The sequence below is a fragment of the Melanostigma gelatinosum genome, assembly GCF_949748355.1.
Source record: "Melanostigma gelatinosum genome assembly, chromosome: 5".
Lineage (NCBI taxonomy): Eukaryota > Metazoa > Chordata > Actinopteri > Perciformes > Zoarcidae > Melanostigma > Melanostigma gelatinosum.
Genome location: NC_136638.1, coordinates 24480000 through 24485999, shown reverse-complemented (window position 1 = coordinate 24485999; position 6000 = coordinate 24480000).

The window sequence follows — 6000 nt, the reverse complement described above, 5'->3', positions numbered from 1 at the left end:
CATCAATACCATGAAATACCACATGTGGAATTAGTTAGTGAACAAACAAGTGTTAAACACACCAGAATATGTTTTAGATTTTAGATTTTGTTTAATGGAACCACTGTTTGTTGCAAAAACCATCAAGCCTTATGATGTGACTGTCTCTCAAGAGGACCGCCCCAGGAAGGGAAGAAACTGTTTTCCCCTCTTTACATATTTCCATATGTGTTACAGTGATTTCTAGATGTCTAGATGTCTCTAGATGTCTCTATGATGTAAAACAAAAATGATGATAATAAAGATAATGACAACAACAATAATAACAATAAAGAAATAACTTGTTTTACTGATACAGCTATGAATAATAAGTACAATATACAAAACAATAAAACAACATAAATGTTATGCCGTTGAAGGTTTTACTCTATTTATCACGCTCATGTTTACCATGCAAATAAATAAAGAGATTATTTTACCATCATTGTTTTGGTATTTCTGCCGTTATGTGAATCTGTTTCTTCACCTGGAATAAAGTCATATGCAGCTGACACGCTTCAACAGAGCATCCCGTGTTTTAAGACTGTAACTAGGACACAACCACTGACGTCATGACAAGCAGAGGTTGCATGACAACCGACCATGACCAGAGCAGACCGCTGGGCTCAAGTTATCACCCAAGAGGGTCCATTATATACAAAAATGATGCGTAACAGTGAAGCAGCTGCAGGGGGGACACAGCATGGACAACGGATGCTCTTTACAGGTAGGAGAGCATGGACCTCTATGAGTCACTCAACTGAGTGCAATTTTAGGAAGTACAGTTTGTTCTTTACAATAGGCATGCTTAGGACCCATGTTCAACATTTATATGACGTCTCAGCATTATAGTCTGTGTCCAAGCAAATATAACTGTAATTGGACACACGGTGGCACGACAACCAGATCGTTAACCCACTGTGTGTGTACCTGTGTGAGCCTGTGTGAAGTATGTTGTTCTGTATGCATTAGGGCATGTAGAAGTGTACTGACACTGCAGCAGTTCATGCATTATACAACTTAGAGCGTGACGTGCAAGCATACAGCTGAATCTTTTATTTACAAGGATAATAATATATTCCTTTATGTAATTATTAATGAAATGCAAAAAGGAACATCGAAGCAAATCCATGTTCTGAAAAACATTGATCTTTTAATACCTCCGAGATAAAACATTCATTTGTAACAAGTTACGCTGGACGCTGAATGCTGACTGAATGCACTCTTTAATAAATCCACTAGTTTCCTTTTTCTTTCCTTCTTTTTATTAACTTCTCTCTCCATCTGTGTCTCAGGTTCATGAGGATATTAGTTTACCTTCTTTTCTCACATTTCCACTAATTCTAACAAGGCCCAGATGGAATTGGAGACTACAGGCCGAGATCAAATTATTTCCCCCGGTACATCGGCGCGGGCGCCTCATCACCTGGGGCCACAGGTGACCTCAGCTACTTGTGCCAAGCTGCAGCACACGCCCCTCCTCCTCTGCCCAAGCAGAGCTACGTGGGGGAGGTGGGCTGGGGCTGGCAGTACAACCAGCTGTTGAACAGTGGGACGCTGCTCAGCAACATGCAAATTAAGGTACGGCTGAAATCCACCGTGTGCGTCTTATGCAAATGAGATGTAGAAGCTTTATTCCTGAGTTAAACCTGCCACAAGGTCACCGTGAGCGTGACTTTGAGAAATGGCTGATTATGATGTGAAATATACAGGAATCACAGGACAGACAGTGGCACATTATCCAATCTGGATCAGATGTACTTATTTCATATTTTGCTCATCAAACATAGTAAGTTACTTTTTGGGTGTTAGTTTTGTGAGACAATCAGTCTGGAGTCAAGACATCATAAATATGGATTTCACATGCTGTCGAGGAGAAAAATGTCACGCATTCTTAACCAGAAATGTAAATAAATAAAGTAAAAAGCATTTCAGTGTTAAATCAAACAGTCCTCCTTCTCTGACAGAAAACCGAGGTCCGGACAGCGTTGGAGGACAGAGCGACTCACAGGTTCCAGAGCGACCAGTAAGACCACATTTGTAACCCTCACGTTGGACACGTCCTGTTACGCATGTGTGTCGAATGGATAAGTGGGAACGTCTCAGGTTTGCACAGTGTTGAGTGACTGCATTGTAGGTTATCTGCTTCCCCATCTATAATGCAGCACTTCCCCTGTTGTAGAAACACACACCGCCTCAAGCCGCAGGTCACAAATGTGCCAGACAGACACACCACTGACAGATACTGACCAAAACAAAAAGGTTTATCTTCTACCTTATTGACCTTATTCCGAAATACCGCAATATACATTCAACTACATTACATGTACTCCCTAAACAAGATGTAACAGTAAATATGAGATTCCAAATGTCCCTACTATGAGACTTTATACTTAATTAAACAGCACTTTAAGAATCTTAATGCACTAAAAAGTTAATGAGAGGAGGTGGATCTGTTCAGCTGAGCTGATCCTGACGAGCTGAGTTTGAGACGTCCTAAAAGGCGACTGTACAAAGGATAAACCCTTTAACTGTCAGTAACTACGAAGACTCCCCTCTGGCACCATCCTCTGGACAAACGTTACAAATGTTGCCCCACTAGTGGTTAGCATTTAGGAAAAGCAACGACAGATGGTTGAAAACTGAAAGCAAAAACCTATATGAATGAGTGGGGAAACAAAATGAAAGCAGATGCCTCCATGGTGAGCACTGAACTGTTTGGGTGGATTATGTAAATGACCCACTTTAGCCTTCACAGTCACTGGAACCCATCAGAACACTAATGGGAGACTTTGGAGCAACATTTAAGACTGCGCACTCCACCGCTGTCATCCAAAACACCAAAACAGAGAATATTTTTGGGAGAATGGTTTTACATCAAGGGGCTGTAACCAGGATTTGAGAAAGACTGATGTCATGAGTCCAAATTTCCCAAACAGAACACAAAGAAGTTTTTGATTCGCCACCTCATGAAAACACTTTGGTTGAAATTGATTTACCTTTTTGGCCAAAGACAGTCAAATTTGAAGGTGTTCATTTGGAAATAAAATGTGGACGTTGCCTGCAAATGTAGAAGGTAAACTCCTCTTTATGTCATTAAGCCGCCAATTGCCCGATATATTAATGGAGACGTGCTTATGTCCACGATGGGGCTTTAGCTACCACCGTTGTTGCTTCTGTCCAGTTGAGTCCCTGAGACTTGACTAAGTTGTTCTGGTGGTCTTGCGCTGGCCCAACAACTTACTTATTTCATGTTAGTTTTTCCTTGTGACCTGCGTATGTTGGTGATTTTGTTTTCTGGTCGCTCATGAGTATTACAGCCTCGTGGGGTCACTAGAGACTTTTACTTGCAGGAACTTTTCAAAGTATGTCACGGTCTCAGCTGTCATTGTCAACAAACAGCCAGCTGTTCTTTTACCTGTGTGACAAAAGCGACAACATCTGGATGCAGTGTAGAAAGTACACAGACAAGCATGCAAGAAAGAAGTCTTAGCTGACAAGACAGTGATGCCAGCAGGGAAACAACAGAACCATCGTCACAAAACTAAAACTGGAGAGAGACTAAAATATTGTGACAGGCGTTTTCCAAACAGAGAGCAGACAGACAAGCATGCCGAGGCTAGTTAGGAGGACAATTCTGGCTACATTTGACCCAAGTTTCATCATCAAACAAGGACCTGTATATGTGCAATGAAAGGAGGACATTCTGACAAAGAAAATGTGACATGTGAGTGTGGATTTGTAATTATGGCTGACCTGTTTCCTGGAATCAGACAGTTCTATTCCAATACAATAGCATATAACACAATACAACAGCATATAACACAATACAATAGCATATAACACAATACAACAGCATATAACAACAGGCGAACTAACATTGTTCAAGAGAAAAGACATTTTTTTAAGGGCACACACACCAGACTTCCATGTTTGTTCTGCATATAAGAGGATAATGTTTAAACATACCCAAATCTTTTTTGAAATCAGACAAGTAATAAGAGGAGCTACTGCAAAGTTAACATGTTAGCAAGTAACAAGGCTCAGATCTGATGGACAGAGGAAGAACGCTCAACGGAAATCCACTTTTAAGGAGATCTCGATGACGTCCCACATGATGTGCCGACACCGAAAGCTACTTGTTAAAATGCAAAGTGCAACACACAACTGATCACGGAGAAGAATGGACTCAATGCCACCAGTCCCAGTTGAGACAGCTACTTATCTCTTCTATGTAGCGTCCCTGCTGCAAAAAGAGCCCCATGCATTACAACAGCATATGGGGCCCAGGCTGTTTCATAGCACTAGACCCTGAAAGTATGCAGAGGCATACACAGCTGTTAAACTGCTGACAACAAGCAACGTCAGGCAAACGTAAGGCTGACATTCTGGGAAGTAGCAGCAACAATGCACTTCTGTGTTTTGCTCATTTGAATGATCCGGGGGAAGGTCTGAGGGTGCGGCATGGGCTCAACCACCACAAAGAGACAAAAAATGAAGAGGCCACTGCCAAAAGTGGTTCAATCCGAGCCCCTTAAATTAGTAAATGATTGTCCTTTTTTTCTACACTGCACATATTTGTAAACCTGTAATAACTTATCCTTACATTTTTTTTCCTGATTTTGATCCCATCCTTCAAAACTAAAAATAATGAGTTTCTTTCAGATAATGTGCACTTCAAGAACAAATGAAAACCCATTACCTGCCAGTTATTCTTATAACTTCAGACTCATAACTTTTGGATATGTGTGAGACATTATTACGACATCAACTAAATGACACGTTGAAAGGTGACTATTTAACATGTGAAAGAACATCAAAGAAATGAAAAATAGCACACCCTGTAGTTACACAGGTAATTGATGTCGAATCTGGCCTCATTCATTTCTTTCACCGCCTCTCTTTGTTTCCTCCCAGAAAGAACATGACGGATGACTCACTCCGAGTCAACACCACGTTTCACCGACGCAGTCAGAGCTAACAGCAGATGGCGTTCTGCTACCCACGGCGGCTGGATGACCCGACTGTTAACGAGATCTGTCGAGTTTGATGAAACATCTTTTAATCTCTGCGGCGTGATGACTTTTCAACACGTCATTTTCACACCTTTCATCCTGAATGATTCAAAAATTCACATGTTCGTTTTAATATCAAGTTTACACTCCGATTGTTTTCTTGCACGATCATATACCTGTGAAAGTTCATGTTCAGTTCGGTTAGACTTATTGAAATGCACAAGGAGCATATGAGCACATCTGAAAATGTAAACTTGGCGAACAAGGGGTTGTATTGTGTCTTTGTCAAAGTTTTCACAATCTGCTAGAAACAGTCTCTTCAAAAATAGCAGCGATAACCAAGTTGGTTTTGTGTGTCAGAGGTCCCTCTCCCCACTCACAGCATCACGGATAGAGACTTTTAATTCCTGTACGAGAAGCACCTGGTAATCCATCCCCGCAGCTAAAGCAACCATATCCACATATGTCATGGTGTAGATAACTGTACAACATCTTTACCACAAGAGACACCGCCAATTTCCATGTAAAGGGCAACACAGACATCCATTTCTCGAGGTCAGATGGCAATACCATCTCTAAAATAGGCTGGTCTCAATCTGACACCCGCCTGAGGGCATGTTGTGATTACATTTCGTCGAGACAGAACATTATTTGCGGTTTTTTTGACGAAAGCCCGACTCATAACGTGTTGTAAAGTACCTTTATTTGTCAAGTATAAAATGGATTAGCAAAACACGTTTTTTATGCTTGATTATGTAACCCGCTATTACACGACCAAACTGTAATCGAGTAATTCATCGATTTCACACAAAATATGTGAATTATATTGAGCATGACCGGAAGTTCTGTGGAGGAGCACAATCACGAAATTACGCATAACGGCATAATGCTGTGGAAGGGACATTTTTGGATAAATTATGAATTATGTTTGTTTTCGTCGGTCTATGTTTGCAAGCCAAACAAACGA